Source organism: Pleurodeles waltl, chromosome 8, assembly GCF_031143425.1.
Source record: "Pleurodeles waltl isolate 20211129_DDA chromosome 8, aPleWal1.hap1.20221129, whole genome shotgun sequence".
NCBI classification, from domain to species: domain Eukaryota; kingdom Metazoa; phylum Chordata; class Amphibia; order Caudata; family Salamandridae; genus Pleurodeles; species Pleurodeles waltl.
In genome coordinates, this window is record NC_090447.1 from 1,162,712,100 (window position 1) to 1,162,739,833 (window position 27,734).

Consider the following 27,734-nt stretch of genomic DNA (forward strand, 5'->3'; position numbering starts at 1 on the left):
AATTTCGCTGCTGATTACTGTTGGTCCAGCTGTACCATTATTTGCACAGAAGAAACCATTTATGAGTGAACAGGGAGCAATGTCTCAGAGTCTAATGAGGAGGGGACAGAATGAACAAGTTCAGGTAGTCTCTTCCACGGGACAGACTTTTGATGGATCAAGATCATTGTTAGATCCCAGTCCACTTGTTACACTTCCAGATGCTATGAATGGACCAAATGCAGATCAAAGCCTGAAGCTATTGACACCGCAAATTCCAAGTGCAATTGTACAGCAGGTGACACTGGTTCAAGCGATTAACATTTCGTTACAGGGAGCGACAGCTCAGCAGTTGACTGAATGGTTAGACAAGCTGAATACCCCACAGAATGCTTCTAAGGGAGAAGAACAAATACATTATGTCAGATTGAGCATGAAAGTGGTTGAATTAGTTGAGGGAACAATGGGGGTGAATAGACTAGAATCCCACACAGAAGCAGAGTTGAGATACTTATGCCGAAGGATTACAAGAGAGGTGGGCAAGGTACATCAGAGATTGGCAGATTTGGCAGAAAAACATGGCATAGAAATTGAGAAAACGAAGCACTTGAAGAGGAGTTACAGATTAGATTTTGAGGTAAAGGATTTTGAACACATGAGGTCAGCCGGAATGAAGGCACACCTTAAAGAATTATTGCAGAGTGCTCAGGTTTGTGGAGCTTTAGAGAAGTGGGAAGATGGATGGGTGAAGAAAAAAGACAAGAGGGAAAGAGATTCTCTAGAAGTGACAGAGAATGTACAACAGGACAAGGAGGAGATTTTGCCAATGAGGGAAATCCCAGGGGGAAATTTTGTTCACGTTCCTTAGAGTAGGAGTGATATTCTGTCACTCATGAATGGTTACCCAAAATTGAGGGAGAAGCCAGTAGAGTGGTATTAGCAGACAGACAGGTTTGTGAAGTTCACGAAGAGTTTGTGGGAGGACTTGAACACCTTCCTGGAAATAGTGGTTCCAGCTGACTTGTGGGTTGAGTGTAAGAGAGCTGTAGATTGGCCAACAAGTGAACTGGAGAGAGATAAGTCTACAGGTGCACCATCTCCTGAGGTAATGAAATATTATTATAAGGTGATCGAGGTTCTGAAGACAAGGATTTATCCCCAAATTATTGATAGGCAGAGGATTGATAGGACAGTGCAGAAAGCAAGGGAGTCAATACATGCGTACTATTAGAGATTTCTGAAGGCGTTCAAGGAGTACAGTGGCAAAGAAGCAATTGAGCCGAAAGACATGCTGCATTTTGTGTTCAGATTTGTGGAAGGATTGAGACCTGAGATAGGTCAGATGATTAAGAGTCATTTAATTTGCTGGCAAGCAAAACCGATTGATGAGGTGTTGCAGCATGTGAAATACTGTAGTGATGAGATTGAGTTGAATCAGAAAAAGTTGAAATAGACGGCGATGGTGATGCAGATTAAGGCAGCTCAAACAGGAGTGCAAGGACGTTTTGTGCTGCAGATACCATAGCAGCAAGGAAATGTTATGTTCCAGCGTCAGATGAGTGGTAGGGGTCGTGGGGGCAATATGAATCGGGGGCCAGATTTGAATACTGTAGTGGTTCAGAATGATGTGCAGGGAATGAAGGAGCTATTGCTGTGTCATATTTGCGGAGCCCTGGAACACTGGAAGCAGGAGTGTCTGATGATGGTGCAAGAGGGTGTTGTTCAGCAAGGTAATGACATCTATACATTTCCAAATGTGAGAGGACCCAGACTAAGGGGTCCCAATCCAAATTTCCAGAATAATGTGAATCCGGTGCAGAATTTTCAACCCATGCAACAGGTGCAAATGCCCTGTGCACAAGTGTCACAGTTGCAGGCAATGCAGCAGCAGGTTCCCATGGTACCTAGACAGCAAATGCAGATACTTCAAGCCCCGATGGAGCAGCTACCTTGGACCCAATTGCAGCAGCCTTACCAGGTTGTTTGTGTGCAGTTGCCACAGTTGGTCAGAGTCTTTCACAGCGTGAAGGCGTAGTGATGGGATATCCATTGACTGTAATGGTCCCTAACTCGACTGAGATTTTACTGGCAAGGACGAAAACCCAATACTTGACTGGTGCTAGGTTAACTAGGTATGAGATGAGTATTTTGGGAGCACCAAACTTGACACTGAAAAGATGTACAGTGCTGAACCTACCAACTTTACTTCCAAGTGATACTACTGAAATTGAAAAGGAGGAAGATGTTGAACATGATTGTCTCGAAGTAACTGACTTGTGCACAAAACCGAGACCTGACATTAGAGATTCCCGATTGGAAGAAAATGACCAAATTGTTTTTGATGATGGTTCTTGTCTGAAAGACAACACGGGGACACTGAGAGCAGGATATTCTGTATTCACAATTACAGATACCTTAGACGCTTCCTGCCTTCGAGGAGCGTATTCTGCTAGGGTAGTGGAATTGCTCGCACTTACTAGAGCGTACCATGTTTCTGCTCGATTGAGAGTCACTATCTATACGGATAGTCAATATGGATTCGGAAAAGTTCATGATTTTTGTCAATTGTGGTCGCAGCGAGGTTTTCTGACCTCTATTGGATCACCAGTGAGAAATGGTGAGAGAATAAAGGAGTTGTTATATGCGATTTAACTGCCTGAAGCAAATTGCTGTGGTGAAATGCAGTGTACACCTAAAGTCAGAGGACTACATGTCCTTGGGAAATGGATATGCAGATCAAGTCGCAAGGTTTTGCGCATTGAACTGTATATCGTTCAAAGACAAGTGGGAATTGTTACCTGAAGAAGACACAACATGTATGAGTTATGCATTAAAGGTGATTGATACTTTGGAAGAGTTAGAATCTTTACAGAGTAATGTTGACAAGGAGGAGAAACGTTCATGTAGCAAATTGAAATGTGTTCAAAGACAGGATGAATTGTGGGTGTCTGAGCGCAGGGTCAATTGGTTTTGCCAAATAGCCTGTTTTCTCAGATGGCGAGTTACTATCATGGTCAGGCACACATTGTGAGGGATGCCATGGTTCTTCTGTTCAAAATTGATTGGTTCAACCCCAGGTTTAGACAAGCAGCTGAAGCAGTTTGCCATTGCTGTGTCATTTGTCAGCAATTACATGCGGGGAAAAGGACAGTGGGTAATTTGAGCCACATTGGAAGAACAGGAGATCCATTTAGCAGAATGCAATTGGATTTTATTGAGATGCCTGTGTGTGGAGGTTTGAGATATGTGTAGGTGATTGTTTGCATCTTTCTTCACTGGATTGAAGTGTATCCTACACAGAGAAATGATAGTCTTACAGTAGCAAAACTGTTGCTTAGGGAACTGATATCCTGCTTCGAATGTCCGATCTCTTTAGAATCAGATAGGGGAAGTCACTTTAATAATGAGGTAATTAAACTACTGTGTGCAGCATCGAGCAGAAGTTGCACTGTAGTTACCGCCCTGAAGCATCAGGACTAGTGGAGCAGATGAATGGTACTTTGAAGTCAAGAATTGCAAAAATGTGTGCAGCTACGAATTTTAAATGGCCTGATGCATTGCCTTTGGAGGAAGACAGAATTGTCACCCCATGAGATCCTCATGGGCAGAGCAATGAGGTTGCCAGCAGTTCCAGCAAATGCACTTGTCAACATTATAGATTATATGGTGTTGGATTACTGCAAGGGTCTGGCTGATGTAGTCCACTATTTCTCTCAGCAAGTGGAGGCCACCACACTGCCACCGATCAATGATCCAGGGCAAAACCTGAGAGCCGGAGACTGGGTTGTTGTCTGAAAGCACGTGTGAACGATGTGTTTGGAGCATCATTGGAAGGGACCATACCAAGTGGTCCTAACAACTACGACAGCTGTGAAGTGTGCTGGGATCCCAAACTGGATTCAGCAAAGTCACACGAAGAAAGTGGCATATCCACTGGATCATGTGGAAGAGTTGTTGAGAGTACCAACAACAGTGAGACAAATAACAGCACCAGAAAAGGAGCAGGGTGGAACCGAGGCTGAACCTAAGCCCATTATAGACAGTTCCATCACTCATGTGAGAGATGAGGGTGGAGACCTTCAGGAGGCTGTTGGAGAACCTATCTCAACTGAAGCAGCAGGAGAGCCTAATACGGAGGGGGCTCTCCCAGAAGTAGACGATTCTGAGAGACAATCAGAGCAATTGCCAGACCCAGGAGTGGAAGGAGTTGAGCTGGATCAAAGTCAAGGTGGTCCGACCCCTCCTGAACCGATTACAGGTCCGTCAAGAGAAAACACCACAGAGAAAGAAAAAAATTTGAGTTCATACCTGAAGAGAATACTGACAGAAGGTACATTGAAAGGAGATAAGTGGCCAAAATTTCAAGTGGAGAAAAGGAAAGAGGTGGTTGTTGAACCAACAATAGAGGAAGAAGTAGATACTACTAGAAAAGAAGAACTAAGTGAAGGAGAGATGAATGGCAATCGAAAGTTGAAAAGAAAGAGAATAGCAAGTCGAAGGTATGCAGGTCTTGAATGGGGGTATGCAACTACAAACGAATGGCAACAAGAGTTTATGTCTTTTTGTTTTGATAGCGAGGATCCAAGTCAATATTTTGAGGTGATGTGAAGAAGATTGATGAACTGAACGGTTGAAACAATCTGAGAAACAGTTTTGAGAAAGAGACTGTCGAAAATAACCGGAAAAGACATTGATAACCTGATTTGACTTTTGAAACCTGATTTTGACAAGCTGCTAACTGATTTTGACAAGGAAGAAGGGTTTCTGGAAGTAAAACTGAACTGTTGAAAGAAGAGTTGTCTATTTTTGTTTTTTGCTGCAAGTTTTTCTAAAGGTTATTTCTGCTTTCTGACTCTTTACAGATCATGGCTGACTTCGATAAGCGGGTTAAAGATGCTAGGCGCTATAAATATATGAGCATTGGTTTGGCAATTATGTGTAGGATATTGTTTATAGTATTGATTGTGGGTATGTTTGTTTTTGACACGAAAGGAGCCAACCATACTTCTGCTTATGAGACTACTACACTAATGGCTTTACAGAGGTTTAAGCTAGACGAGAAGTATTTGCATGATTATACTAACGCGCAGGGAGAACTATCTTCTAATGTCTTCTATCACTTGTTGAGTGAGTATGTTGAGACGATGGAATGCGAAGGATTGTCTTGTGTGTATGCAGATTTCTACATCAGTCGAGGAAGGAGTCACCTATCATAGTCTGCCACTAACATACGGAATAAGTTGTAGTCTATTACTAACAAGGTTTTATAACCAGGAGTATATTCAGTATTTCTATTCTAATCATGACCTTGTGTTTTCTTTTTTTCCTATCATGAGGTATTGGTGTAGAGTAGCTAAGGGTAATGACATAGTATTAGTTAGAGGATTCTTTGAACCTACATTAACGTTTGGTACAGCCTATGTGCGTGAGAATAACCTAACATGCTTGCTTACACCCTTAGAGAAGAGCTTCGTAGATCATACTGACAACAGAAGAAAGGCACTGAAGGAGGAGTAAGAAAAAGGCTTAGAGAAAAGGACTTACAACAATGATTATGTTTATAGTGCAATTAAAACACAAGGGAAATTAGCTTTAGATGCATTACATGTAGGGAAGCTTTCTATATATAGGCCAAAGTCACGCACTGACACTTTATTTGTGGGTACGAGTGAATGTAGGCATGTGATTTTGTTTCAGAGTAAATGGACATTTATGTTGAATGGGCAGGACCATGCAATTCTGGGGATATATTATATTTGTGGACTTAATGTTTATTACCATCTTCAAGAGGATGCTGTGGGACAAGTTATTTGGGGATAGTTTTCCCAAAGATTTATCAGATGGAGGGTTTGAAAAAGTTTCTGAAAGTGACTGAATTACATCATAAGAGACAGAGGAGGGAGTCCTCTTCTGCGATAGTGAGAGATATATTTGGTGCGGTGATTCCTTCAGTGGGAGTCATCCTGAATTTGATCAAGATTCGAAAGTTGTCTACTATTGTGGATAACATGCTGGCAAATTTTTCAGGGGCTATACTCCTGATAGATACTGAACTGGCTTCGGATAGAGCTATGACTTTTCAAAATCGTCTTGCTTTAGACATTCTTTTAGCGAAGGATGGCGGAGCCTGTAAAATGATTAACTCTAGGCATTGTTGTTCATATATTCCTAATAACAGTAAAGAGATAAAAGACTTACTTACTAATCTGACTAATGCAAGTAGTGATTTGAAAGAATTAAAAGAACCAGGTGTTTGGGAAAAAGTTGGCAAGGGGTTTGCTTCAGTGGGAAATTGGCTTAGCAACATTTGGAATGGGATACTATTGAAAATAATGCAGGGAGTACTAATTGTTGTGGGTTGTCTATTGGGAATATGGGGATTATGCAATTTATGTAAAAGAATTAGATTGAAAAAGTCTAAAAATAATCAGAGGAGGGAAGAAAAGAAAAGGGAAAGAATTTACAGGGCAAATTCAAGAAGAAGACAACATTTTGAAGAACTCAAATTATAAAACTGTGTTTGGTAATTCGTGTGATGACACATTTAGTCATCAGAGGAGGGATTGCTGAAGCAGGTATCTTAATTAGAAATGATTAATGAGTGATTATGTGAGGATGTTCTGAGATTAGCTGTTTTGGTGTTGTAAACTTTAAGACATTGTCCAACACACAGTTTGGGTTGACCTGGTAATAGGGAAGGTTGGAAGAAGAAGAGGAAAATCCATGGTCAACTCTAGACGGGAAGGAAACCAGACTTGATATTGCCAAAATGGGACCACTAGAATTGGAGAGGCTGACTGATGTCTGATTTGAATCAGAGCCCTGTTTATCATAAGAAAAGGTGGAAAAGCATAATTTGTGAACTGTGTCCAATCTTGAGAGAAAGCATTTGTTGCTAAGGCTAGAAGATCGGGACGCCAGCAAAAAAATCAGGGAAGATAAGTATTGAGTCTGGAAGCAAAAAGGTCTATATGAAAAGGACCCCAGAATTTGAGAAAGAAAATTGAAGATTAAAGGGTGGAGTCTCCAATCGCTCTAATCTTTGAAGTGACGGGAGTGCCAATCTGCTATGGAGTTGAGAGTTCCTGGCAAGTATTCTGCTCATAGTGAGATCTTCTTGACAAGACAAAATTCCCAAGGACTTTTTGCCAATTCTGTAGAGGCTTGGATTTGGTGCCTCCGAGGTGATTGATGTATTGGACCGCAGATATGTTGTTCATGCACAAAAGGATGGAACACTGTACTCGATCTTTTCTCAGGCTTTTTATTCCAAAGGAGCCCGCAAGCATCTCTAAACAATTTATATGCAATTTGTGTTCCTGTGAAGACCATGTACTTCCAGTCGAGATCGGACCACATCTCACGCCCCATCCTGTCAGACTTGCATCGGACTCTAATACAAGATCTGGGGCTGATGCAAAGATGGTCCTGCCGTTCCAGGCATCTAAATGGTCTATCCACCATTGCAGTTCTGTTTGTAATTCTGCGTCCCGATAAATTACGTCTGAATAAGAAAGACCTTTGCATAAGTGGTGAATTTTTAATCTTTGAAGTGCTCAATAGTGCAGAGGACCTGGAAATATTGCTTATATGGATGATGAAAGGAGACCTACTATTTTTGTGAGAGATCTTAGAGAAATGTGTGCTTTCTGGAGGGTTTGGGAAATTTCTGACTTGATGGCAGAAACCTTTGCTGAAGGCAAATGAAGAGTTCCGTTTAAAGAGTAGATTAGGAAACCCAGAAATTCTATTTGTTTGGACGGAGTAAGAATGGACTTTTCTTTGTTGATAATAAATACCAAATCTAAAAGAAGAGAGGAAGTGATCCGAAGACGTTCTTGAAGAAGAAGGATGTTTGAGCGATAATGAGAAGGTCATCTAGGTAAATTATGAGACGTATTCCTTTGGAACTGAGGAAGGTAAGTACAGGTTTCATTCGCTTTGTAAAGCACCAAGGTGCTGAAGATAGATCGAATGGAAAGGAGGAAAAATGATAAGTTAGGTCTAGCCATTGAAACTGGAGGTATTTTCGGAATATGTAATGAATTGGGATAGTCAGGTATGCATCCTGAAGATCCAGCCTGACTAACCAGTCGTCTTGTAGAAGGGTGTCCCTTAGATGGAGAATTGTCTCCATTTTGAAATGGCGATATACTACAAACTGGTTGAAAAGACGAAGGTGGATGACAGGTATTGTCTTTTTGTTGTTCTTTTCTACTAGAAAATTGGAACTGAAGAACCCTGAGGAATCTGGTAGGCAAAGTTGTATGGTGATTTTTGAAGAAAGCAATTGGATTTCCAGACCTATTTGATTGGATATTTCTAGAGAAAACTTTTGGGGTTGAGGGAATGTTATTTGAAAAGGCGTGTCTTAAAGTTCTCTAGCGTAACCTTGGACTGTAGATAGAATCCAAGGATCCAATGTTATGCTGTGCCATTTTTGTAGGAAATGTAAGAGGCGCCCTCCAACTAGAATAGAAGGAAGACGCAGACTTACCAGATTGGAAGGTGGGTCTTGAGCTCATGAACCCTCAACCTCTGAATACCCTGGCTCTCTGGGGGTAAAATTGTGGTTTGAAGTCCTGGTAGTAACTGGTGTTGTTGAAGGAGAAGGAACTTCTGTAGCCTTGATTCCGGTAATTACAGCCAGTAGAGCGGTTCCTGCCGCTACTGGCCCTTCCAAAAAAAACATTGAGTCAAGATTTTCTTCAATGATTTTTGGGTTCTGTCTATGGAGGTGAAAGTGGTTACATATTTTTTCAAATACTTTATAAAGGATTCTCCAAAAAGTAAACATTCCGCTTTAGAGCCCGGGTCTAAAAGAGCAGGACTTGCTAGTAATTTATCTTGACATGTGGACCAGGCTTTGTCTATCCCTTTCCTGGGGTCCTCGCCAAATTTTGTGAAGAAGGTAAGTAGTGTAGAGTCAATGGTGGGAGTGGCGGGGATATTAGAGAGGAGGAAGGGTCTGGGGCATTCGAATTTGAGTTTTGCTCTGGTCTGTTTGTCCAGAAGGGACCTTAATTTGGCAGGGATATACTCTGAGGACCACTTGGTGGGATTTGGGTGATGTAATAAAGAAAGATCAAAGATAGGGAATCCCAAGGAATCAAAAATAATGTTATGACTATAATCAGCAGAGGAATCTTGCACTTCTGTCTTAGATCTTTTAAGCAGAGGGAAAAAAATCGGAAACATCAGGAGAGTCCTGATCATCATCCGTGTCATTGTTTGTCAAATATTCTGCAGTGCCCAAAATCTGAGATATAACCAATTTAGAAGGTTTAGGATTAGTATGATTAAGCTTTTCTTTGCACTGGGAAGGTGACTTTTTAGATCTCTCCTTAGTAGGAGGCCTGGGAGGAACCAAGTCCTCATCCTTATGTGAGGAAATCTCACTGGTCGCAAGTGCATTCTTTTTTGTAGGGACCGATTGCCCCTTCTTGGTATTTGATAAAGATGGTAATTTTCTTTTCATGTATTCCCCCTCACGATGGGCCGAAAAAGATTTAGACATTAAGGGCCATATTTATACTTTTTGACGCAAAACTGCGCGAACGCAGTTTTGCGTAAAATTTTTTAACGCGGGCTAACCCCATTCCAACGCGCCAGCCGGGCGGCATATTTATGGAATGACGCTAGCCGGCGCTGCTGCCTGGTGAGCGTAAAAAAAAATGACGCGAACCGGGCATCGCTGGAGTAGGGAATAATGGGGGTTGTGCGTCAAAAAATGGTGCAAGTCAGGTTAGAGTCAAAAATGTTGACGCTAACCTGACTCGCATCATTTAATGATGCACAACCACCATGGAAATGACTCCTGTCTTAGCAAAGACAGGAGTCATGCCCCACTGCCCAATGGCCATGCCCAGGGGACTTCTGTACCCTGGGCATGGCCATTGGGCACAGTGGCATGTAGGGGTGCCCAAGTTAGGCCCCCCTATGCCACTTAAAAAATATTAAAAAAATACTTACCTCTACTTACCTGCACTTACCTGAGATGGGTCCCCACATCCATGGGTGTCCTCCAGGGGTGGGCGAGGGTGGCAGGGGGTGTCCTTGGGAGCATGGGAGGGCCCCTCTGGGCTCCTGCCGAGCCCACAGATCCCTTAACGCCTGCCCTGACCAGGCGTTAAAAAATGACGCAAATGCGGCTGCGCGTCATTTTTTAAGGCCAGACCCCTCCTGTGCGTCATTTTTGCACAGGAGTTTAAATTAGGCGCAAATGCCTTAGAGTCATTTTTAGCGTGGAAAACACCTACCCTGCATCTCATTAACGCAAGCTAGGTGTCCACGCTAAAAAATGATGCAAACTCCAAGAATTTTGACGCTAGACGGGTCTAGCGTCAAAGTATAAATATGGAGTTAGCTTTGCGTCAAAAAAACGATGCAAATCCGGCGCAAACAGAGTATAAATATGCCCCTAACTGTGTAAGGAAAATTCAATATTCTTAGTAATTTTCCCCTAGAAGCAGAAACTGCTTGATGTACAGAAGTTTGAACGAAATAATTCAAGATTTCTCTTCCTGGATATCATGCTGGGAATTTGGAGAACTATCAATCTCTATGGTAAATATAAAAGGTTCAAGTGAAAACTGGCAAAAAAGGGGTTAAATGTAAAGGGGGTGCAGATATGTCAAAGGGCCCTCCCAGGGGAAGTGCACAAGGAAAAAGGATCTAACTAAGGCCCGGGAGGCAAGGAAGGAGAAAGCTCCGCCCCAGGGAAGTGGCGAGGTGAAGGAAACAGAGAGGGAGTGGAGCCGGTAAGAAAATATATCGGCGTGAGGAAAAAACTATTAATAATGCATAGGGGACTGGGGAAAGGTGCTGCTGGAAAGGCATACACCACATTAGAAGCCATGGAGGAGTGGTGTGTGACAGGAAGGAAGCGCGAGCTGTTAACGGCTAAGGAATGCCGTTGTAAAACACACTGCGCGTGAAGCAAAGCACAAGGAAAGGCTCGGTACGGGAGTGACAATATTCAGTAAACAAACTCAAATACATCAAAATAAAGCCTCACAAGTAAATAAAAGTACATATGACTATGGCAAATGCACTTATCTTGACTGTGAGCAGCAAACAAAGAGGAGCTGTTTGCAGTCAAAGGTCGCTACATTACTAATACTGTTATGTTATTGGCTGTTGCATCGTTCTGTTCACTCCCATTGGCTGCTTCCTGTTTTAGCCTTCTGGGAGTTGTTGTTTTCGTTTTTTTCTTGACTGCTGCTATTAAATTAAGCAAGATTTGAGAAGCATAATATGAACCTCTAGTCTTGCAATACAATTAGCCCATACAGGGCGTTCTTTGTGTATGCGGTTTGTCCCAGTGCCTGGAACAAGAGTTATTGATTGAACCTATATGTTTGTTCATTGTGCACATCAATAATGATTTGAGGGAGCTATGACATTGTAACATCAGGAATAGTCGCATTTACAGTGTTAGATGATCTCATACAGGGCTTTATGACTCTGGAAGGGGGCTTGAGGGCTTATTATGCAATAATAATTGGTTGCACTTTATCAATCACTCAGAACACTTGTATGATGATATATTGAATGAATCATTTGATTATTAATGACTGTGATAATGGCACCATGCAATTGATGGATGACTTAATGTTTGAAGATCCTTGTGTGAGTCATGAATTTGAATACCTTTTAAGATGGCCGCCACGTTCACTGATGCAATTGTACCATGCTCTGAGCAGTAAACCGTTGTCTGTTACCATGAAACTACAATTATGAAATATAAACAAAAAAGGAAATGGTGTGTAGTTCATTGACAGTGACGAAGGCCTAGCGGGTGTCTGTTTGTTGGTTTGTGGCAATAAATTCAGCATCAAAAATGCCCGACGAGTTCAAATATTTTGTTCCTCTAAGGGAATTTAAAGTAAAATATTTACATATACACATATGTATTTATTTTTAATCTAATATGTATTTTTTTTCCTGTTTTGGAGGAACCTCCTGCTGCAAGCAGCCTTGTTTTTCATATGATTGAGATATATATATATATATATATATATATATATATATATATATATATATATATATATAGGGACGCTTTAGTTAAGTTCTGAATTTACTCGTACAAAACCATAGAAAATCAGCACTATCACAGTTCTTTCCAGTAATTATAACTCGCACCCTAAGATAACTATAACTCGCACCCCCACCATGCACAGGTTTTTCTTCAAAAATGTGACTTCTAATGTTTCATTTATACTTTTAAGGACTTTATAGAAGTTCTCATGGCTGCTGTAATATCTGGGGGAGTTCATGGTGAGGGTGTGAGTTAACAACCTAACCCCGCATGGCCCACACTCTGCCAATCTCATCTCTGGGGACCCCATCCACCAGGGCTCAGCCTAAGTATTATGGCCCTCATTACGACTCTGGCGGTCGGTGATAAAGTGGCGGTAATACCACCAACAGGCTTGAGGTAAGTACTGCCAAATATTGACCCTGGTGGTTAGATCTCCGAAAGACAGCCAATGTGCCACACCAACCGCCAGGGCGGAAACAACAGTCACCACGGCGGTAGCCACCTACATCTAGGTGGAAGACAAAGTTCCGTCCACCATATTATGACAACACAAGCCACCACCTTTTCCAGGGCAGTACCAATGCCTTCAAAAGCCTGGCGGACACACATTGCAGAAGTGAAAGGACTCACCATTGAAGGCACTGGGAAGAACCACACCTCCATGGAACAGCACTGCAAGTATTTCTGATGATTTTCTACGTTATTCTCTACCACGAACACCAACGCTGGCGAAGACGACGACGGTGAGTACAGCCACCTAGCACACAAGGGAGTGGGAAACGAGAGTGACACACACACGCACCACACACACCCAATACACACACCCCATACACACAACCAGCTGCACAAGAAAACTATTTATACCTGTAAATCGGCTGAATAATGCTAGGACAACAGGAATTGACTAAAGTGATTGTAGTAAGATCAACATAAAATTAATAATACGATTTGCCAATGCAACAGATATGTAGAAATGTACAAAAAAGGGCACTGCCCAGTCCTCAGATCCCAGGGGCCACATGGCCACAGGGCAAAGTCCAAGGCCCCACTCGTTACCTGCCCCAATACGGAGAGAACACTGCAGGGGCATCTGTTGTCAAATGGGCAGGCACATCAGGGGGATGGAGGTACCTCTGCCGGATGCGGAAACAAGACCACTGGTTCTGGACGGTGCAACATGCCCTGTGCTTGGTCTCGGGGAGTGCAAGGCCAAAGTCTCTTGAGTGGGTGTCTCCCACACTGGTTCTGGAGGGGGCAACATGCCCTGTGCTTGGTCCTAGAGAGTGCAAGGCCACAATCTCTAGAGTGGGTGAATACCCCACTGATTCTGGAGGGGACATGCCGCACAGCAGCCCATAGAGGCTGGATCACATGGTGTCTGCCAGCGGTGACAGCAGCACTGTAGTGGTAGTGGGAGGCTCCTGCTCAGCCCCTGCACCCTGCGATGGCTGCACTGTGGTGGTGGTGGTGGTAGTAGTGGGAGGCTCCTGCTCAGCCCCTGCACTCACTGATGGCTGCACAACCACAGCTGGTGGTGGGGGCTCTGTGCCAGCTGCTGGTGCAGGCTCCTTCCTCTTCTTGCTTGATAGTCCAGACTCCTTCCCCTTTCTGCTGGCTGGTTCAGGCTCCTTCCCCTTCTTGCTTGCTGGTGCAGGCTCCTTCCCCTTTCTGCTGGCTGGTGCAGGCTCCTTCCCCTTTCTGATGGCTGGTGCAGGCTGCTTCCCCTTTCTGCTGGATGGTGCAGACTCCTTCCCCTTTCTGCTGGCTGGTGCAGGCTTCCTCCCCTTCAGTATTTGTGGCCTAGAATCATTTCTACCACTAGTAGGTGCTGATGGAACTGGGCCCGTGGACTGTTTAGCTGAGGTGCTTGGCTGGGTTTTTGCTACCCTGGGCATACGTGCAGGATGGGGGGAGGGGTAGGGAAGAGGTCAGTGGTGGAAAGGAAAAGCTTTTTAGGGACAATGGGGCAGGAAGAGGGAGAACTAATGGGAGTGGAGGATGAGGGAGTGCTTGTTGGAGGTGTTTATCTGCTGGATTTGGGGGCAGGTGCATGGGTTGTATGCTGTTGTGAGGTGGATGGCTGTTGGGTGTCTAAGTGCTTGCGTTTGTGTACCTTAGGGGGGGACAGACACGGTGGGAGGGGACACAGGCGACTTTGTGCATGGATGTTGTGAATGTGTCTGCCAGTGAGGTGTGTGTTCTTCTTGGTGTGGTGATGATGCAGGTAGTGGATGATGATGTAGTGCATGCAGGTGTGAGTGTGTGCGCAACTGGGTGGGAGCTGGATGAGGAGGAGGGGGAGACAGTGGAAATAGTGGATGTTGTTGTGTCTGCAACTGGATGGTGTTTGTGTGAGTGCCTGTGGGATGAGGTGTGGTGCTTGTGTTTGCCTGTGCCACTCTTGTGTGTTGTACTGTGTGCATGGTTGTCTGGCTGTGTGCTTGGGATGGGTTGGGGTTGAGGAGAATGGGGAAGTGGAAGTTGGAGGGTAGAAACAGGGACAATGGCTGCCATCAGAGAGGAGGCCAGAGCCTGAATCGATCTCTGTTGGCTGTCAATCCAGTGTGAATGCCCTCCAGGAATGCATTAGATTGTTGCATCTGGGCTGCCAGCCCCTGGATGGCATTCACAATGGTTGACTGCCCTACAGAGATGGATCTCAGGAGGTCAAAAGCCTCCTCACTCAGGGCAGCAGGGCTCATTGGAGCAGGGCCTGAGGTGCCGGGCGAAGGAGATGCCCACCCTCCTGGGTAAGTGAGCAATTCGCTGAGGGGCTGCTGGTAGGGCAGTGCTGGTATGGGGTGGCAGCTGTACCTGTAGCTGGGGTGGTCTCAGAGGTGTCCACCATCACCGGGGAGCTCCCTTCGGAGGAGGTATCAGATTCTGTGTTGTCCCCTCCTGTCTCCGCCATGGTGCTCCCCTCGCCCTCCATTCCAATAGTGCCCTCAGCATCGGTGGACTCTGCTTCTAGCGTCCTGTGGGATGTAGCTCCCTCTGTCACCTGTGCCTCTGCTCCTCCGCCAGATTATACTATTGCACATAAGGACAGGATGACAAAACAAGAAAGGGGGGGGAGAGAGACAAAGGATACACTGAGTCATTAACTACACCAATATCACAGCACCCTCACACATGGGGTACAGGCCTACGCACTATGCATTGCACTACCAGTGATATTGTTAGCCCCCAAGGCATGAGGAGGAGCACACACCGCCAACTGCAGCACACCTGGAACCCATGCAGCCCTGCTCAGTAGTGGATGCTAACAAGCTAGTTAGGCAGTATTTGCCCTTCAGACCCTTAGCCACCAGAGGACCTATGCTGCTATGTCTGGCCTGGCCTCGGGGCACCTACTGACACACAACCACCAGCCTTACACAATGCCTTCACACACACCTCCATACATGCATGCCACATGAATCTTGCCTACAGTGTACTCACCTGTTGGTCTGGAGGCCCATACAGCGGTCCGTACTGGGGTAGGACCCCATCCACCAGTCTCTCCAACTCCTCTGAAGTGAAGGCTGGGGCCCTTTCCCCGGTCACACGGGCCATGGTAGGTTCCAGGTAGGTTCCAGACACAGGTCACATCAGCACATGCAGTGTAGGTCCTCTCCTATGGAAGGTCAGGAAACAAGTGAGGAATACAATAGAAAATGGCGGACACGTCTGCAGCAGTGCATACCGTCACCGCCGGCGTAGATCACCATTGGCCACTGTACCCCATAAGGCCCAATATTAACCAATGAGGAATTGCACGGTGCCTGACCGCCTCTCACCATGGCGCACAACTTTAGCTGCATTACCTCACTTCCACCTGTCCCTCCACACAGGACAGGTGGATGCCATTTCAGGGGGGGCAGGCCGATGGAATAATGCTGCGTCACAGGAGAAATAGGCACATATTGTACAGATCACACTGACCCATTTCATAGACAGATTGCAAAATACTGTTTTGGCTCCATTGTTCAGTTTGTGACAGTCTCCTGGCTCTTTCGTGCCTTAGATTCCTACCACTGCAAATGAATAGGAGATGGAGACATACCCCCGTGTACAGACCCCTGGTGGACTTGGCTACACTGGAGGACAGGCACATAATACTCACCTATAGACGGGACAGGGCCACGATCACAAAGCTGTGTGCCAAATTGGAGCCTGACCTGATATCTGCTATCCGTCACCCCACTGGGATCCCCCATCTTGTGCAAGTTCTATCAGTGCTCCATTTCCTGGTAACTGGTTCTTTCCAAGTGACAGTGGGCTTGGCAGCAGGACTGTCACAAAAAAATGTTCTCAATAATCCTGACAAGAGATATTGGGCCTGATTCTAACTTTGGAGGACGGTGTTAAACCGTCCCAAAAGTGGCGGATATACCACCTACCGTATTACGAGTCCATTATATCCTATGGAATTCGTAATACGGTAGGTGGTATATCCGCCACTTTTGGGACGGTTTAACATGCAGCTACATTGCATTCCCTCAAGTTGAGGATTACCCCACTGTGAAGGCCAAGTTTTATGCAATGAGACATATCCCCAATATAATTGATGCATTTGTCCCCTCCCCCTCCGCCAGAATGAATAGGTGTTCAGGAATCATAAGATTTTTCACTTCATGAATGTGCAGATGGTGAGCTCGATGGACCAGTACATCTCCCACGTCACTGCTAAGTATCCTGGGTCGGTGCCTGATGCCTTTGTCCTGAGGAATAGTAGCATCCCAAATGTGATGTCCCAACTACAGAGGCACAGGGTGTGGCTAATAGGTGATCCCTTGCTCCCACCGATGTTGGTGTATAGGTATGGTGTGGGCCATATAGGATAGTGTGTAGCTAAATGTTGTCCCTCAATATTTGCAGGTGACTTTGGTTACCCAAACTTATTGTGGCTGCTGACCCCAGTGAGGAATGCCAGGACAAGGGCAGAAGAGCATTATAATGAGGCACATGGGTGAACCAGATGGATTATTGATAGAACCTTTGGCCTCCTGAAGGCCAGGTTCCACTGCCTCCATCTAACAGGTGGTTCCCTGTGCTACTCACCCAAGAAGGTCTGCCAGATAGTAGTGGCATGCTGCATGTTGCACAACCTGGCCCGCAGACACCATGTCCCTTTTCTGAAGGAGGAGGAGGAGACTGGAGATCCCCCTGTGGCAGCAGTTGAGCCTGTGGACAGTTAGAATGAGGAGGCAGAGGATGAGGATGAAGACAACGGAACAACTGTAATCCGTCAGTACTTCCAATGACACACAGGTGAGACAGTGTAACTATTCCTTCTTGCTATTCATTTTGCAGATGTTGTTGATATGACAAATACTCCTGGTGTGATCACAACAGCCAGCTACAGGTCATTAATTCTTTGCTCATTCTATGTACAGTTCATTTCCACTGGTTTTACCTGTTTCAATCAATACATATTTAAAATACATGACATACTCTAAATCAATTTTTATCAAAGGGTGTTTATTGAAGTGCTAGCATATAGGGAGAAAGTGCAATAGAACAGGGTGATGATGGAGGAAAGTCCAGGGTGTTGTTCCAGTCTGTTTGTAGCACAGGTGCATTGCCCAAGGGGAAATAGAAAGAGCAGCAATGGCAGTTCAAGGTGGACAGGGTGACTGTGTGGGACACAAGGGTGACAATCAGGAGAGTCTCATTTCCTGGTGGGGGTCTTGGCAAGTGTCTTTGGCTTCTGTCTGGATTGGAGGGAACGTTTGCGGGGTGGTTCACCTTCTGTAGGAGGAGGAGTGCTGATGGCCTGTGAGACCTGTGGTGGGTCCTCCTGGCCGCTAGCGGCAGTGGAAGTGGAAGGCTGTTCAGATGACTGGCTAGTGGCAGGGGCCCACTGGTGTGAGACTGCCTTACTTATAATGATGGCCATGTCTGCAAGCACCCCTGCTACGGAGATCAGGGTGTTGTTGATGGCCTGCAAGTCCTCCCTGATCCCCTGGTACTGCCCCTCCTGCACCCGCCTGTTCTCCTGCACGTTGTCCAGGATCTGGCCCATCGTGTCCTAGGAATGTTGGTAGGCTCCCAGGTACTTAGAGAGTGCCTCCTGGGGAGTCGGTTCCCTGGGCCTGTCCTCCCCCTGGCGCACAGCAGTACTCCCAGAGTCTCTGGTGGCCTGTGCCTCTGTCCCCTGAACCGTGTGCCCACTGCCACTGACCCCAGGTCCCTGATTGTCTTGGGTGTGAGTTGTAGCCTGGGGTCCCTGTACAGGTAAGCACACTGCTGATTTACGTGTCCTGGAGACAGAGGTTTGGGGACACTGGGTGGGTGCTGTGGTGTTGTTTCCTGATGGGGGAGCCTCTGTGGTGGTCTGCGACTGGGCTTGGGTAACCGGCTGTCCAGTGGCCCCTGATGGGCAAGGTAAATCATCCAGATCCTGAATACCAGTTACTTTCATCACTGTGGGCCTCTTCAGTTGGGGGAATAGATAGTGCTGGCACCTCCTCTCCGGTGACATTGGCTGGGGATGTATGTGATGTGTTATGGTTAATGTGTATGACATATTGTACATCACTGTCTTCCTCTCTATGGTTGGTGTTGCCCTGCCAGCTTTTACTTGCGTATGTTGGTGTATGGTGGGATTCTTAGTTCTCTCTGCTGTGCATGCTTTAGTGAAGAGTGTCCATGCAGGGCTGCAAGGGGTGTCCATGCATTGGTACAGCATGCAGGACTTGGCATTGGGATTGAAAAGATGTGATGGTGAAGTGTGTGGGATGGAGTGGAGTGATGGGAGTGAGGGCGGGGGTATGTGATGGCATGCAGGTATGGGGGGTGATAATTGTTGAAAGTTAACTTACCAGAGTCCAGTCCTCCTGTGACTCCGGCAAGGCCCTCAGGATGCAGTATTGTCAAGACTTGCTCCTCCTGTGCTGTGAGTTGTAGGGGAGGAGGTGGGGGTCCACCGCCAGTCCTCTGGATAGTGAGCTGGTGTCTTGCTTCTATGGAACGTACCTTCCCCCCATAGGTCGTTCCACCTCTTCCTGATGTCAGCCCTTGTTCTTGGGTGCTGTCCCACGGCATTGATCTTGTCCACGATTCTACGCCATAGCTCCATCTTCCTTGCAATGGATATCTGCTGCACCTGTGCTCCAAATAGCTGTGGCTTTGCCCTGACTATTTCTGCCACCGTGACCCTTAACTCCTCCTCTGTGAAATGGGGGTGTCTTTGTGGTGCCATGGGTGTTATGTGAGGTGTTGTTTTGGGGTGTGTGATGTGTAGTGAAGTGTAGTGCGTGAGTGGTGTATGTGTGTGAGTGGTGTGTGGCTCTAGTTGGCTTAGTGGTCTTGGTGTCAGTCTTGTGCCAATGATTTGTAATTGTAAAGGGTTGTGGGTAATGTGGGCATGTGTTTTATTGTGGTGTGGGTGTGTAGGTGTGTGTAGGGTGTCATGTGTGCATGGTTTGAATTGTCCAATGTGGTGTTGTTTTGTCTGTGGGTGTCCATTGTGAGCGCCCGCCAATGGTTTACCGCCGTTGAATGTCCGTCATGGTGAGTCTTGGGGCATAATGTGGGGGGCGTTGTCCTGTTATCACTGACCTTTATTCTGGCAGATTTGTGTCTGTGGCTGAATTCTGTCGGATTGGTGTGTGTGTCATAATATGGTGAACGGATATCCGCCGCCGCTTTAAGTTGGTGGCCGTCAGCGTGGCGGTAAGCGGGATTTACTGCCAATGTCATAATGAGGGGGCTACATTTTTTCCTGTGGGGGTGTAGCTCTCGACCTTCCCTGGCCGATCTCAGCCCGAGGAACCCATCACCTGGCCTACATATTTAACTTTTCTGGGGGGGAGATGGGCCGCACAACCCCCCTCTCCAGGACAATTTCAGCCCCAGGGACCCTATCTCACGAGTCCTGGCCTAAATGTTTTTTTTAGGGGAGTTGGGCCATGCACCCCCTGCCCCGGGTGGATCTCGGCCCTGGGGACCCCTTCCGGCACAGAGTCACAATGTTGGGGACCATGGGGAAGCCCAAAGGCCCCCACGGTCCAAGCTGGCTCCCCACCACCTGTGAGAGCCAGCATTGCTCTCACAAAGAAGGAGCTGCTCAAGCAGCTCCACCTCTTTGAGAGCAATGTTTCCTCTGTCTCCCCATCTTTGCAGGCAGGGAGACAGAGGAAACCTTTTCTCGCAGCAAGGAAGAGCTGCTTGACAGCTCCCCTATGCAATTTCAGTAATGCCCCAGGGAGGTTGCAGTCCCCGGACCAGGGGGAGGAAGGGTGCCCCTATGTTATATTGATTTAAAGCCCCATAGAGGTGGCGGTCCCCATGGCTGCAGGGGGGGCCCCCGTTACAACTGTTTGAAGCCAGAGGGAGGTTGTGGTCCCCAGGGCCGTGGGGGGGGGCCAGCAGCCCAAAGTGTTTCATTTTTTTTTTGCCCAGGGAGATGGTAGTCCCCGGGCCTGTTGGGGACCAGAGGACCCCCGCATTAAAAATGTCCCTGGCACCTGACTCACCCGGGGTCCTCACAGAAACAAGCGCTGGGGTCTGTGCTTTTCTTTGGAATTTTTTTGTTGTAAATTCGTGAATTCTACGAATTTGCAGTGAAAACTTAAAAAAAATACTTTTTCATCCAGGTGGGGTCACCTTTGGGACCCCTCCACTAGAGCTAAGGGGACAGCGTGTCCCTGTCCTGTCCCCTTTTCCTTTTTTTCACATTTTTTAGCTGGAGCCGAGTCCCAGGATGGCTGCCAATCATTCCTTGTTTGAAGTGTTTGTATCCAATCAGAGCTGTACATTTGCCATGCACAAGCTCTTAATCTTTACAAAGTCGCTGCGGCCAGAGATATCAAATTTGTTTCCCCTTTAATATCTCCAAAACTACCAAACGGATTTACATCATATCAGCAAAAACACAACCTGCGTACCGAAAGCTAGCTTTCTGCCAAATTTGGAGTAATTCCATCCAGTGGTTCAGGCTGTAGTTGTATTTAAATGTCATGGCAATTAACATGGGAAATAAAACTTTTTGACCCCCCTTTTTTCTCTGCCCCACGCTCATGGTTAATTAGAGCATATTTTCTGTAAATTCACACTATCTTTCTCAGCCATATGAGAATTAAGTTTGACATTCTCAGTAAAACATGTACTTCCAACAGGAGCAGCTTGTCAGTTGCTTCCCATGTATTCTACTGCAGCTTCCCAGAGTGTTCTTAAGAACAACTAGAGGGCTAACAGTCATACTTATGACAAAAGTGTGGCACACATGAAGACATCTTGATTGAATCAAACTGGTAAAATGTAAAACATTTAATTTAGAAAAACAACAAGATGAGGGGTTTCATTTTGTCATAGAAATTATGGGAAGTGCTGTAGAAAGAAAAATTAGGACACGTTTTAAGTGAGCTCTCAAGTATCTTCCTCTTCTATTTCAATAAAACATTCTGACATGCAGACTGAAACATGCACATTCTGATTTTATGCCAAAAGTGTGGTACATCTGATGGCCATCTTGATGGACTCGAAGTGGAAAACAAACCATTTTCTACTGAGTACACTGCAGTAAATGAGGAGATTATGGAGATTAATAACCTCTTGGGTGTCCAGGACGTAGCAGTTATGTCCTCGATTGCACCGCTCGGGTGCCGAGGACGTAACGCTTATGTCCTGCTATGGGCCCTCAGGGGGAGCGCTATTGCTCCCCCGATGGCAAACACCTCCCTCCCCTGGGCAGGGATGGAAGGGGAATCGCTTCCCCTTCCACACCCGCACCCACCCGGACTCCCTCGTGGCATCTGATAACGTAAGCGCGCGATCATGCGCTGTCCTCATCAGAGGCTGCCCCGCAATCATCATGGATCGGAATAGAAATGCTGTAGCCTTTCTCCTCCGATCACATGGAGGGGGCGAGAGAGGCATCAAAGGAAAGGAAAGGTCTTTCCTTTCCTTTGATGTCTCTCTCTGCATTTCTGCTGCCCAATTACAATCCGGGGGGCAGAAAACTCTAGACACCAGGGATATATATATTTTTTTTTAGATGTGGGGAGCGGCCCCTTAGGCAAGGGTTGCTCCCCTGGGAGAATACATTTTCGTCCATTTCTGCCGCCCTTAGGACCAGATTAGGCCAATTTGCCCCCATGGGGGGCAGAAAACACTAGACACCAGGGAATTTTTGTTTTTAGGTCAGTTTCACGTGAGGGGAGCAACCCCTTAGACAAGGGTCGCTCCCCTGGGGGGCAAATTTGTTTTAGGCCATTTCTGCCCCCTTTGGGGACAGATAGGCCTATTTTAATTAGGCTGATCTGCCCCCAGAGGGGCAGAAACCTATAGGCACCAGGGATATTTTTTTTCTTTTTTGCTTCTTTTATTTTTTTATATGTGGGGAGTGACCCCTTAGGCAAGGGTCACTCTCCTGCGGGTAGAATTAACTTTAGGACATGTCTGCCTCCCTTCAGGACAGATCAGCTTATTTTTATTAGGCCAATCTGCCCCAAGGGGGGGGGGGCAGAAACCACTATGCACCAGGGATTTTTTTGCACTAATTTCACGCAAGGGGAGTGACCCCTTAGGCAAGGGTCGCTCTCCTGGGGGGCAAATTTATTTAAGGCCACTTAGGCACCAGGGATTGAAGTGTGTGTATGTGTGTGTTTTGTTTGGGGGGAAGCCCCTTGGACAAGGGTCACTCCCCATGGGGGCACCTTACTGTTGGCCATATCTGCCCCCCTTGGGGACAGATCGGCCTATTTGTGGAAGGCCCATTTGCCCCAAAAGGGGGGCAGAAAGCCCCCAGAGACCAGGGAAGATAATTTTTTTCAAAAAAGGGGGTGGTGGTATGGCCATATCCCCATCCCAAATGCCCCATGTTGTGTTTTGGGGCATTTCCTGTCGTGGGCACCAGGCCTACCCACACAATTGAGGTCCCATTTTTATCGGGAGACTTGGAGGAACACTGGGTGAAAGGAAATTTGTGGCTCCTCTCAGATTCCAAAACTTTCTGTCACTGAAATGTGAGGAAAAAGTGTTTTTTTGACAAATTTAGAGGTTTGCAAAGGATTCTGGGTACCAGAACCTGGTGACAGCCCCACAAGTCACCCCTTCGTGGATTTCCCTAGGTGTCTAGTCTAAAAAAATGGACAGGTTTAGTAGGTTTCTCTAGGTGCCGGCCGAGCTAGAGGCCAAAATCTACAGCTAGGCACTTTGCAAAAAACAGCTCTATTTTCTTTGTCCATGTTGTGTTTTGGGGCATTTCCTGTCACTGGCACTAGACCTACCCATACAAGTGAGGTACCATTTTTATCGGGAGACTTGGGGAAATGCTGGGTGGAAGGAAATTTGTGGCTCCTCTCAGATTCCAGAACTTTCTGTCACCGTTTTCTTTGCCAGGTTTTGAGGTTTGCAAAGGAGTCTGGGTAACAGAACCTGGTGAGAGCCCCACAAGTCACCCCATCCTTGATTACCCTAGGTGTCTAATTTTTAAAAATGCACAGGTTTGGTAAGTTTCCCTAGGTGCCGGCTGAGCTAGAGGCCAAATCCACATCTAGGCGCTTTGCAAAAAACATGTCAGATTTCAATGTAAAAATGTGGTGTTCATGTTGTGTTTCCTGTCGTGGACATTAGGCCTACCCATGCAAGTGAGGTACCATTTTTATCGGGAGACTTGGGGGAACACAGAATGGATGAACAAGTGGGCACGGTACTGGCCAAGTTTCAGGAGACCCAGCGGCTGCAGGAGGAACAGTACCTGGGGATCAGGGAGGAACTGAAGTCCATTAACACCACCCTGGTCACCATTGCAGGGGTGCTGCAGGACCTTGTCAACACCAGGAGGGACACTGTGGCACGACACCAGCACCCCACCCCCTGCAGATGGAGAGCCACCCCGCAAACGGTCCCTGAGATCCAGGAACAAGACAGAGAACATTGCCAAGACCCCTGCCAGGAAATTAGACCCCCCTGAATGTCACCCTTCTGTACCACTTTGTCACCCTGTCCATCCTACAACTGCCCTTACTCCACTTCCTATGCCCCTTTGGACAATGCACCTGTGAAACAAATAGACTGGACTCTTCCATGGACATTCCTCCACCATACCCCTGTCCATTTTACAACCCCCTCCACTTATTTGCACATAAATAAACACACATCAACCACAAAACAATCTGGAGTCAGTTTGTGCTTTCACAAATGTGTAATTGCAATATCTATGGAATATAGCAATTTCAATTTAATTGTCCACATACCGATGAAACTCAGCTGTAGGGCTGGAGGAAATATAGCAGAGGCCACAAAGTGGGACCCACATCTGTTAAATGGAAAGGCAAAGTGACAAGTCAGGGTCCATTCACTGAGTGAAAATGACAGACTTATGCTAGCTCCAACAATAGTATGAGATGTGTGAGGCAGTGACATCTTCTTACCTGTGTCTCACTGGAAGTATTGCTGGATAACTTTGTTTCTGTTGTCGATATCCTCTTCTTCTGCCTCCTCTTCTTCACTGTCCACAGGCTCCACAGCTGCCACAAGACCTCCAGCTGGACCATCCTCCTGCAGAAAAGGCACCTGGCGTTGCAAAGCCAGGTTGTGCAGCATACAGCAGGCCACGATGATCTGGCACACCTTCTTTGGTGAGTAGTAGAGAGAACCACCTGTCATATGGAGGCATGGAACCTGCCCTTCAGGAGGCCGAAGGTCAGTTCGATCACCCTCCTAGGCCCATATTTATCCTTTTCTAGCACCGCATTTGCGTCGTTGTTTGACGCAAAATCAACGCAAACTTACAAGCAGCGCTAAAAAAGTATAAATAAGGGCCATAGTTCGTCCATGTGCCTCATTGTAGCGTTCCTCTGCCCTTGTCCTGGGATTTCTCACTGGCGTCAGTAGCCATGAAAGGTTGGGGTACCCAGATTCACCTGCAAATTTTGAGGGACACTTGTTAGACAAACCCTAACCCATAGGGACAACCCCATACCCAGGCAACTATTCACACAGTATAGGGTCCTTGTCCTCACCTATTAGCCACACACAGTGCCTCTGGAGTTGCCCCATCACATAAGGGATGCTGCTATTCCTCAGAATGTAAGCGTCATGCACTGAGCCAGGAAATTTGGCATTCACATGGGAGATGTACTGGTCGGCCAAACACACCATCTGCACATTGATCGAATGGTAGCTCTTCCGGTTTCTGTACACCTGTTCACTCCTGGGGGGGGTACCAAGGCCACATGTGTCCCATCAATGGCACCTATGATGTTGGGGATATGTCCCAGGGCATAGAAGTCACCTTTCACTGTGGGCAAATCCTCCACTTGAGGGAAAACGATGTAGCTGTGCATGTGTTTCAGCAGGACAGACAACACTCTGAACAGCACATTAGAGAACATTGGCTGGGACATCCCTGATGCAATGGCCACTGTTGTTTGAAAAGACCCACTTGCCAGGAAATGGAGTACTGACAGGACCTGCACTAGAGGGGGTATCTCTGTGGGATGGCGGATAGCTGACATCAGGTCTGGCTCCAACTGGGCACACAGTTCATGGATTGTTGCACGATCAAGTCTGTAGGTGACTATTACATGCCTCTCTTCCATTGTTGACAGGTCCACCAGCGGTCTGTACACCGGAGGATGCCGCCATCTCATCACCTGGCCCAGCAGACGTGCCCTATGGATGAGAACAACGAGCAGAGAGTCAGCCAACACTGAGGTATCACAAAATATAATTTGCACACATTTATTAATCCGCAATGTGCCTGTTACTGTGTGTTTGAAAGGCCTAGATAGATGTGACGCAGTTAGTATTAATGCGATGTGGCCCCCTGAAATGGCGGCTGCCTGACCTGTAAGGTGGGACAAGGGGATATGCGGTAACTGCGCTGGCGTTCTACACCGTCACGGTAGGCGGCCGAAGACCCCGGCGCAATCCTGCATTGGTTAACATTGGACCCTATGGTTCCTAGGAGCCAATGACGATGTACGCCGGCGGTGACGGTTCGCACCGCCGCGGACGTGACCGCCACATTCTGTCTGTTCACTCACTTGATACCTAACCTTCAACAGGAGAGGACCTACACTGCAAGTGCTGCTGTGACCTCAGTCTGGAAGCGACAATGGCTCATATGTCTGGGGAAAGGGCCCCTGCCTTCACTTCAGAGGAGTTGGCGAAACTATTGGATGGGGTCCTCCCCCAGTACACACAACTGTACGGTCCTCCAGACAAACAGGTGAGTACACTGTGAGCATGCTGCATGGGCAATGCCTGTTTTGGGTGGTGTGGATGGAAGATACATGGGGGGGGACCGAGGCCTGCATGTGCGGACGGTGAGTGTATGTGCGTCATGGCAAGGGTGGGAACGTGGGCCAATGAGTATGACGGTCCGGACAGGTAAAGAATTTCCTTTTCCCCTGTACTATTCCTCTAGGTCAGCACCCACCAGAAGAAGGATATTTGGCGTGCCATCGCCAAGGACATCCGGACCCTAGGGGTCCACCACAGATAGAGCACCCACTGCTGGAAAAGATGGGAGGACATTCGCCGCTGGAGCAAGAAGGCGGCGGAGGCCCAGCTGGGGATGGCCTCCCAATGTGGAAGGGGTGCCCGTTGCACCATGACCCCCCTGATGTTTTGGATCCTGGCGGTGGCGTATCCAGAGTTGGATGGGCGCTTGAGGGCATCACAGCAGCCACAAGGGGGTGTGTACAGTCCAATTCATCTGACTCTGCGCGCATTACGAGGTGTCTGGGTGGGGGAGGCAGGCAGTGGGTTCCCCTAGGCCAGGGTGATCTTGGTAGGCAAGGTCCCTTGTGAGGCAGGTTCAGTGGAACCCCAACCCCACTAGTGGTTAGTGCCATCTACACCTAGTCAGGCTCCCGATACTTCCATGTGTGCAGCAATCGGGCTTAGGCCTTGTACCCCATGGGCATGTGAATAATTTAGGAACTATAAGTGCAGAGGGCTGCTGTGTCTGTAGTGTCCGCGAACGGTAGTGGTGTTGCATGCACTGAACATGTCTTTCTTCTGTCTCACCCCCCCTTTTTGTGATCTCCCTGCTCTTGTGTGCAATAGCATCAACAGGCAGAGGAGCAGTGGCACCGGAGCAGGACGGAGCTGCATCCCACTTGGCCCTGGAGGGCGAAACAACGGAGTCTGAAGCCACCAGTGGGACGGAGGGCGAGGGGAGCTCCACGGCAGGGACAGGAGGTGACAGCAGTGACAGCAACTCCTCCTCTGATGGGAGCTCCCTTGCGGTGGTGGGCCCCTCTGTGCCCACCGCATCAACAGGTACAGCCGCCACCCCCCCAACCAGCATTGCCCTCCCAGCAGCCCCTCAGCGTGTGTCACCTGCCCGCTCACCCAGGAGGGTGGGCATCTCCTTCGCCCCAGGCACCTCAGGCCCTGCCCCAGTCAGCCCTGCTGCCCTCAGTGAGGAGGCTATTGACCTACTGAGATCCCTCACTGTTGGGCAGTCTACCATTGTGAATGCCATCCAGGGTGTTGAGAGGCATTTGCAACAAACAAATGCATACCTGCAGGGCATTCATTCTGTCCAGGCAGCCCAACAGAGAGCATTTCAGACTCTGGCCTCAGCACTGATGGCAGCCATGGTCCCTGTGTCCAGCCTCCCCACTCCAACTTTCTCCACCCAGACCCAATTCCCTGTACCCCAGCCTATCCCAAGCACACCATCAGACCAGCATGCACACACCTCAACACACAAAAGTGGCTCAGGCAAACATAAGCACCACACATCCCACAAGCACTCACACAAGCA